The sequence below is a fragment of the Lycium barbarum genome, chromosome 4 (assembly GCF_019175385.1).
Source record: "Lycium barbarum isolate Lr01 chromosome 4, ASM1917538v2, whole genome shotgun sequence".
NCBI lineage: Eukaryota > Viridiplantae > Streptophyta > Magnoliopsida > Solanales > Solanaceae > Lycium > Lycium barbarum.
In genome coordinates, this window is record NC_083340.1 from 64723179 (window position 1) to 64732138 (window position 8960).

At 36.5% G+C, this 8960-nt stretch overlaps 1 protein-coding gene across 8 annotated transcripts in view; it reads left to right on the forward strand.

Annotated features, from left to right (window-relative positions):
- Positions 1–3155, forward strand: part of LOC132636061 (uncharacterized) — a 31300-nt gene extending 28145 nt beyond the window's left edge. For 6 of the 8 annotated variants that reach the window (XR_009580958.1, XR_009580959.1, XR_009580960.1 and 3 more), the window contains 2 exons: positions 1621–1671; positions 2775–3155. The gene's annotated coding sequence lies outside the window, so the exon portion shown is untranslated. Of the gene's footprint in view, positions 1–1620; positions 1672–1857; positions 1947–2774 lie in introns of all 8 variants that reach the window. The other 2 variants (XM_060352729.1, XM_060352728.1) reach the window with 2 other exon arrangements.
- The last annotated feature ends 5805 nt before the right edge of the window (positions 3156–8960 follow it).

Genomic DNA, 8960 nt, shown 5'->3' on the forward strand with positions numbered 1-8960 from the left:
AAGGCTTGTTCCAACACTACCCAAGGTAAGTTTGATGACCTTCTCATGATGATTGAATCATTAACACATTGAAACACTTGGATTATAGAAGAGTGTAGTAAATGGATCATAAAATGTGAATAGTGCCATAGTTGAATGATAGTTGGATTGCATTATGAAGGTTGATGAGTTGGGAGTATAAATATGTTATAAATGACGTGTAGACCATGAAATAGGTGTGATGTATGAGAAAATGTGATGATGAGCTAAAACCCATAAATGTGGAGAAATTAGAGAAAAATGGTGGAATGTGGTTGTTATATCCCGTGTTTTGCGCGTTTGAAAGATTTGGAATAATCTTGACTTGTAGGAAATAAGGTTATGTTTTATTTTATTTAACATATGTGTGATATTCATGAGAAATATGGATGCGGAAATACGGAAGAAGGCCAAGGGCAAAATTGGAATTCCGGAAATTAGTTCCGTGAATTATAAAATAAGATCTACAATGAATTGGGCTCAAAGAAAAAAAGAGAAATTGAGGCCCAAGTACAAGGGGTGGCCGGCCAAAAGGCCTTTGGCCCAGGCCCACAATTAAATGGTCCATGTGATTAATTAATATAAGGGGATAATTACACATGTTCATCCATAGAACTTTCAAGAAGCAAAAAATTGAAGAACACCCCAAAAAGGGGCCTCTCGGCCGAAACCCTCATCAACAAAAAAAAAAAAAAACTTCCAAGCCTTTAGACTTTGATCCAAAAATCACTCCCATCTTGAATTCTTGATAAGTTTAAGACGCTCTTCGACGGGGTATAATTAGTTTAGCGAAAGGACGACGTTTGTGGCAAGAGAAAATTTGGAGAAAAAGGTAAGAATTTTATCTCTTTTATTATGGAAGAAACATATGTGTTATAATGGTTAGTAATGCATGAAAAATCATAGAATTGTGATGGGTGTGTGTATAGCCGTGTGGGTGTGTGAGGGTGTGTGTGGCCGTGTGGCATGGAGTGAAGGGGAATGGTGAATTAAAATTTTTATTTAGTTTGCTAGTTGTGTCGTTGTGACATAGAGGACGTAAATAAAGGTTTAACGAGTTGAGTTGGCATTAAAATTGGTTGTAGGTGGTTATGGGAAATTATATGATTTTAGTATAAATTTTATATGATTATGAAAGTGAGATTCTAAATGTGAATTATGTTGTTGATAGTGAACTTGGAAGAAAACAATGCGATTTGGTAGTTTCGTTGCATTTATAGGAGTTTCGAATGGAATATGGAATTGGCAGAATGGCTTGAATCCTTGAATATTGTTTGAAATACTATTGAAATATGTTTGAGTAATCTTGAGTTAGTTAATGAATATGGAAAATGTTGATATTAGTTGGATAGTGTGAAGTGGGAATGGAAATGTTACATTTTGTAGAAAGGAGGAAAAATTATGTTAGAACGCGTTTTGTTGTGGTTTTGATGATTGTTGTTATTGTTGTTGTTGTTGTTGTTGATATTATGGCCGAGCAAATTCTCGGGGATGTTGAAATTATAGGGGAGATGCTGCCGAAATTTCGGTAGACAAGTATAGATTTAAACTTGAATTCTTAAAAGCTTGAAATTCATATTTGGTAAATGTGACCAAATGTAGATTCTGGAGCAAACGGGACTTGAGTTTGGGCAACCGTAAGGAGAGCTAAAGGTATGTAAAGCTATCCCTTTCTTTCTTTTGGCATGTCCTAGATATACTAGGTTGAGATTTGAGCCTCGGAGGTTATTCTGCTCATAGAAATTCGAGTATGAATTTGGGTACTATTCATTCAATATAATTGAACTATAAACCTTATGTCTTGTTGGAAAACTGTTCAAACGTCCATAACTTGTGCAGACGTGATGGAATCGCTTTGAAACCTTCGTGGATGACTCGATAGAGTCTAATGTTTGTAACTTATGTCCGCCACCTCGACTTGACCCGAGGTGGGCCCACTAGTCCCGTGACTTCCTTCTTTTGTCTTACTTGAGCTATTTTTGGTATGATATAAAGAGAGGACTTTTATCTGTGAATCTAAGGTTCCGTTGAATTACTCCATAAGTTATGTGAAAGCTCCTTAATGTGAATGATGCTAAATTTTCAGAAAATGGCTTATAAGGTATTTTTCGAAAGTTTTATAAATTAAAGGCTCATATCTTTTGTATACCAATTCCGACGGACTCGATGCTTACTTTAAGCTTTCTGATCTCAGTATATATATATATATATATGTATATGTATTTATTAGTCGAGACTTGGAAGTTAATTGTGTATATGCATATGATTTTTCGCACTACTCTGCTCGTGCCTATTACTATGATATCGTTCGCCGGTTCCCGGGCCAGTTTTGTGATCGTGCGCATTATGACATATTCGGCAGTATGATGTGTTGCGGTTCCCGAGACCTCGCCATAGGGTCGGGTACCGTTTATGGAGTTATGCTGTGATATGGCTTATGATATTCTTTGATGTTGTGATATGTGTGATGATATGTTATGTTCGGGGTTGTACGGAGATTTGAAACTTTCCGGAGTATGCTGTGTTGTGGCGCCAGCGTCGGAGTGGCGACCACGTTCCTGAACCTTATGCATGATTTCTTTTATTTGCATTATGTACAGATGATTTCCGTACCGGTTTTGATATACTGATTCGGTATTCTCTTTCTGTACCTTTACAACAGTTATGGTTTGGATTTCTGTACTCTATGCTTTAAATACTCAGTACATCTTTCGTACTGACCCCCTTTCTTCGGGGGCTGCGTTTCATGCCCGCAGGTGCTGAGGTTCGTGACCCGCCAGTGTAGGCCATACTTTCTGCTATTACAGAGCGCTCCTCTTGATCCGGAGCCTACATCTTGGTGCATATATTTTGTCATGTATCTGTTTCTGTATATATTTGGACTATTTGGGGTACGGCGGGGCCCTGTCCCGCCATATGTTTCCGTTTTGGTTTGTAGAGGCCTATAGTCATATATGTGGGTCGAGGGTCCTACGTGTGTTTGTTCTGTTTATGATTTGTGTCTTAATGCGGTCCTACCTGTTATGGCGTCCATGGTGGCCCATATGTTTGTATATATGCATATGTTTGGCGATATGTATTCCGCCGCCTCTTTGGCTTTGATATGATATCTTTGCACGCGCGACCGCTTAAGATAATATTTGACTTCAAATCTGTTTAAAATAATTGACATGAAATCTGAGTTAAATTAGAATATGACGAGTTAGCATGTGAGTTTGTTTGGGGTGCCCAAATAGGGCACCAGTCGCGGCCCCCGGAGCTGGGTCGTGACAGTGGTAAATGTAGATAAATGATGATTGTTGAATATAATATTGTGAACGTTGTTGTGAGCGTTTGGGAGTTAATATAGAATATGGGAAAAGTAGTATAAACAAAGGAAATGCCGCCCAATTTTCCCTAGAAATAGTAGCGCGTTCTTATAGTCGATTAACTAACGTAAATGCGAATTCTCTTTTGAAGGTAGAAACGCGATATCAAAGGAGAACGAGCGAACGATAGCTTAGTTAAACGTCAAAGGTATGTGAGGCTAGTCCCTTCTTTCTAATGGCATGAATCTCATAGCATAATTTTCCTCCTCTTCATGAGTCCCTATATTCCGGAAAGCTAAAAGCCTATATCCATGAATGGTAAAATAAGAAAAGAGATATGATATGATGATCTTAAAATGGCATGATGTTATTTATTGCTCACACTCACCTTATAGGTTAGTTCCTTCAAGGTGAGGCAGGATGTCGATAATTGCTCCATAATGAAATCGGGGGATCACAACCTTACGTCACCCCGATAGAGTAAAGTTGGTTATAAACCCCATGCATGTGTTATGATAAGTATGTTACGATATATGTTGCTCGGACTCGGGTGCGGGTGTCGGATACGGGTATGGATCTAGAGGTCGGACTCAGCATGATCTAAATTTTAAGATTCGTGGGTACGGATCCGGGTACGGATACGAGTGCGGGGATTCGGCAAAAATAATTCAAAATTCTAATAATATAGCTACAAGAATATGCCTAGATTAATATTTAGTTTTTATAATTCTTTTACGTTGCTCATTTATTTCATTATGAAAATGTCATTAGCTTATATACACTTAGTATTTCTCACTTTTCTCTTCTCATGTCGAAATTATTATTTAGTTTTTAAATATTTTTTTGAAATATTAAAAATTAAAAACATCATGATTTTGAAGAAGTAAAAGATTACAAATGTTGATAATGTTAAGAGTAAGATAAGCAATTTAAAAAGTCAATTAGGATAAAGGGGGAGAATATCTATTATTCAAAATTGAAAAGAGAGTTTAATTTTTGAAGCAAAGTTGGATAAATAATTTTCACCCTATAAAATAAATAAATAAATTCTTATAACAGTGATTTGACAAATTTGAATGTACTAAGCATTCCAATTCTTGGCAACTCTTATGATAATTTTTTAATTTAAAAGTTCAATTGGGTATATGCAGGTCATTAGTGGGGTTTTTTTTTTTTTTTTTTTTTTTTTAAATAAGGGACAAAATTTGGATGAAATAATATTGTAAATAATGTGCACATGGACTCTATCCACCTCTTCATTATACCCAATGTTTCAAAATGCACACCCAAAAGCCAAAAACAACAAACTCTCGAAAGAATAAAAAGAAACTGAGTCATCTTCCCCAGCTGGTTGACCAAGTCATCTTCCCCAATTTCTTTAAACTCTTTTCTTCCCAGCAACCATGAAAATCGAAACTGAGTCATCTTCCCCAGCTGGTTGACCAAGGCAAGTCGACCACTCTGCTAAGCAAACAATGTTGAAGACATCTGAAACAGAGATAGAGAAACTAGTTAAATTTTCTACATAATATTGAAGGTATGCCATCTCATGTCTTCAAATCTCTACTTTTTGTTATCTTGAGAAATCATAATCTCAAAATTTTTCTTTAATTTGGTCATGAATTTCGGTCAAAGTATCCGATCTCTATTGACCGGATCTGACACGAATTCCGTACCCAAACCCCTGCTCGTGTCGTGTCGACACGGGTAAGGCGGCAAAAGTGCCGGGTCCGAGCAACATAGGTTACGATAAGCCTATTATGATGAGTATGTATGATGATGATATAACACCGCGCCTAGTTGGCCGGGCAGTCACCGCTAAGGCGGGCAGCTATACGATACACCATGGCCAAATGGCATGGGCAGACACCACTAGTGGGCGGCATGAGATGATACCCCGGACGCGGGAGGCCTGGACGCAGGCTAATGCTATGGTTATCACACCGATCCGATATGGACGGGCAACTTATACATTACTACACCGCACCTATATGAGCGGGGGCAGCTTATACATTATGCATACATGATATGATGACGAGTATGAGTAAGACAACATGGATTAATTCTTTTATACATGACAGTTAGATATAGATGTCCATATTGATATTTCCTTTATGTCATTGTTCTATTTCATTGTTTATGCCTCTCATACTCAGTACAATATTCGTACTGACGTCCGTTTTCTTTGGACGCTGTGATCATGCCCACAGGTAGACAGGGAGGAGAGCTCGACCCAGACCAGCAGTAGCTGTCAGCTGATTGAAAGCACTCCTTTGTTCGGAGGTGCTTATGACGATTCTTTTGTGTATATTCATGTATATGTATTTTTGGGCATGACGGGGTCTTGTCCCGTCCTTATGCTTAGTACTCCAGTAGAGGCTCGTAGATGCGCAGTGTGGGTTAGATGGTTTCACGAGATGCTATTATATGTATATATTATTTTGATGGCCGAGAGGAAAATGTATTTAAAAAAGTATTTATGTTTCCATATAAAATATGATTTTCCTACAATTTGAGTATAAAGCCGATAAAAGACCATTAAATGAGCAAGATGAGTATTACCACAAGTGGTGCTCGGTGGCTAGCCCCGGGTACCCGTTACGGCCCCTAGCTGGGTTGTGACAATCCAGTAAGACTGCCTCCCCTGAGTACCACCTGCCCAGTATCCACATCCCCGTCTACATTTTCTGTTCCTGTAATGGCATCAGTATCCTTTAGCTGCACCTCATTATGCTCAACATTTTCTTTATCTATTTCCATCTCCCCATTATCTGAACTTGTTACTTCTTGCTCTTTACTGTCCATATTATCCTGCTTTGCTTTACCGCTACTTGTTTTATTTAATTGAATTTGATCTCCTGATTTCTTTGTTGTATTCCTATTTGTATTCTTTGCTGAGTCATAATACTTTGCATCATCTCCCCCTGTATAAATATTTGGACTAGAGTCATCTCCCTTTGCTGAAACATGATTCATACTTTTTGATACTGATGCTATAGATTTGACTTTCTCATTGGTGTTTCTTTGCTTTGTTGAACTGCTTGTAGAATCAAGGATGCATTTTATTGGACTCGTGTGGCTGCTTGACCCCTCCTTGTTTTTGATTGTTTGAGCACTGATGTCATGACCAGCATCCTTACCTGGTTCATTCTCTCCCAACACATCAAAAGCATTTTGAGTTCGGACTATTCTTTCCCCTTCCTTATTTTCATTATCATTTACTTCTCCCATTATGACACCACTCTTATCTCTTCTATATTTATACTTCCTACTTTGCATCCACTCCTATTTTGCTTGATACCTTCCATTAAAACCTCTTCCTTGTTTGGCACCCTTATTCTGACCTTCAGCATTGAATCTGCATTTTCTTTCTTTATGTCCTCCCTATATTTCTTGGCTAGTTCTGGATTGAGTAGTCTACATTCCTTTTGCTCATGCCCTTGCAACTTACAGTGTTTACAGTACTTAGGCAAGTAATCATAATTAATCCTTACCCATTTGGACTTTACTATGCCTATTTCATCCTCTTTTGCTATATTAATTCTCTTTGGTAAAGCTGCTAACAAATCCACTTCTATTTTGACTTTTGCACAGCTAGGTCTTGTCATATTTGCAGTGGCCAAGTCAACAGTTAGAGGTTTTACAACAGAAGTAGCCATGGAACACAGCTTCTCTAGCAAAGAAATTTGGAGGGAGCTCTGGGAAGCTAATCCAAGCCACTGCTTTTGAAGTTTCTTCTTTTGGATTAAACCATGGATCCCAAATGAGAGGCCTCATTTGGCAATAACGATCATGCACCTTCAAATAATATGCAGGGGTGGACATTATTTTAACATAATCCTCCAAAACATTCAGCCTGATCAAAATGTGCCTTTCATCCAGTAATCCAATTATGGGCACTCCTTTTATTCCACATTGAGTTGGAATAACTTTTCGCAATTCCTTGATATCAATATTATCATAAGTAAACTTCCCAACCACAGCAAATTGTAATTTCTCCTTCACTATCATTTGTTGTATTTCATTAGATTTCCAAGCAATAAAAGGTTCTCCATCGACATAAGTAACAGTTTTAGCAGGGATTTGTATATGGTTTGTATTTGTATTGGCAGGTTTGAAAAAATTGGCATACGTTTGGGCTTGTGCAATGGGTTTTTGGGTTTCAATAGGCATAACTGTAGGTATAGTTTCTTGGTTTTTGCTAGGAAAATCTATAGGAGCGATGATTGTAGTATTGTTAGGTGTATTATTTAGATCAGGGGCCACCGGTGGTGGTTGTCCACCGGTAGGATTGACCACGATGGCCGGAATTGATGACGGCTAGACTAGGGTTTTGGTACGTTCTTAGATGATTGATATCGAGATCATAACATAAGAATCATCTCCCCATCTTTCTTCCTCTCTTTAAATTTCGCTTCTTTGTGTTAACATGTTGTTTATATTGTTGACTAACATTTTTTTTGGATTGTATTTGTAGCGTATTTGTTTCTTGTTTGTGTACGAACCCGCGGAGAAATAGCTAAGTATAGAAATTTAATTGCTTAGTTTCCTCACCCCCAGTCAGGTATTCACTTTAGTAATATTCCGATTTTAGCCGTATTTAAAATAATAATTGTCAAATGATTTTCAGCTTTTTGTTTATGCATCTTTAGGCTATAAAATGTTTTCTAAATGAGGGACATGAACTGAAATTTCCATTTTCGAGTTGATTCTTCCTCAAACTAACATCTCTGTCTTAATCAGTTTTTTAATGAAAACGAGAGCAAAAAATATAGTTCTTGCAAAGCTAAGGTGTGAGGTGAATTCTGGAAGTAGAAAACACAAGCTAAGAAAAGTGATAAAACGCCAGTTTTTTTTTTTTTGAAGAGTAAAAATATGAATTTTAGTGGCCCAAAACATCTTGCTATTTTCAGAATTTGTTCTTTTTGCACTAACGTCAAGCAAGCTTTATCTTCCAAGTTGAAAACAAGAAAAATCATATTAGGCTTATATATAGTGGCCAAGCTATTTTACAAGAACTGCAAGATACGTACTTTATTTTAATACACATATACTATCGTATTTTTCAATCAATCTTTTCATTATGTGTGTACTTATCCATATCACGGTACTTATACATATTATTATATTTTCCATGGCTATTTCTAAAAGTATACCTCTTTATACCATATTTTTACATATCATAAACATACTCCATGTATATATTAATTTCTCATAAAAATATGTATTTTCATACTCTACATTATATATACTGTCCTTATATACATAATCATATTTATACCTAATCTTCAAAAAATACACATGTACTTTTTTTGTAAACAAAATACATCCCTAGTACATATAATTTTACAACTCGTATTAATTACTTTCCTTCACAATGAGTATGCCCACATATTATTATTTTTTTAAACACGTACCATACATGTATTACCTTATTTCCATTAATTCCCTTGGTCGTCTTTACATTATATGTATCTATATAGTACTATCATGTCTTCAATAACTATTTTTAGTTGCCCATGATATACATATCACATATATACGTTATTTTCTTATAAAAAAAATATCATCTTATTCTATATTTTACATACTATTTCTATATAAAATAATTGTCATACATATTTTTCTCATGCA